The sequence below is a fragment of the Populus euphratica genome, unplaced genomic scaffold (genome assembly GCF_000495115.2).
Source record: "Populus euphratica unplaced genomic scaffold, PopEup_1.0 scaffold1134.1, whole genome shotgun sequence".
Taxonomy (NCBI): domain Eukaryota; kingdom Viridiplantae; phylum Streptophyta; class Magnoliopsida; order Malpighiales; family Salicaceae; genus Populus; species Populus euphratica.
The window spans coordinates 24444-25329 of record NW_011500982.1 but is presented as its reverse complement, the minus strand read 5'-3'; positions in this window follow the sequence as shown (position 1 = coordinate 25329).

The following is an 886-nucleotide window of genomic DNA, read 5'->3' as shown; positions in this document are numbered from 1 at the left end:
AGTGTTCCGGTTTGGATTGCACCGACATCTCTTTTCTAAGTTTGGCCATCTCTTTATCCTTTCAATTTCAGTTCTTAAATTTATCAATCAATCCTTTCATTTATGTGATAGGCCTGCATTTAAAATAAACATTTACCACAAATTAAAGGTATCTTATATTATTAGATACGTTATTATAAAACATGTTTTTGTTAAGGAGTTATTGATACTTCAAGTGCAAAATGTTGATATAAAACCTTGATAAAAATATATTTTTAAGTACTAATCATATTCCCATGGATCTATCAGACCATCATAGTTGTCTAAGTCATCTTTATGGAGATGTACTTTATAGGTATGAGGGTGTGCAAGACTCATGTAAATAAAGGTAATCCATTTATCTTATAAGGATCATAAACTTCATCTTGAATATATTTACCAGCCAAACTTCTTCTCAAATGTTTTTTAATAAGCTTTAGGGAGTTGGAGAATTCTAGCATGGAATGGCTGGATTAATAACTAACTTTTATCCCACGGTGTCTAGAGAAATCACACCTAGAGTGACCACTTATTAGGAGAGCCTCACTTTGACAAGAACAACCTCTAGAAGGCCAAGAGATCGTTAAGGTGGAAAGTTCTCCATGTTGTTTTGCCCAACCTCCTCTGAATAATATAATTATCTCCTAGCCAAGGAGACAAGTTATGGTTGAGAAGTTAGGAGAAGTAACACGACAAAAAGATTGATGTCTTCTCCCAAGTACAGGAGTGTCGAAGTAATAAATAACCCGGCAAGACCGGGGTCGAACCACAGGGAGGTTAATTGTACAAATTATAAATAACAATAATACAACAACAATAACAATAACAACAATAACAATAATAATAGTAATAACAACAACAATAACAA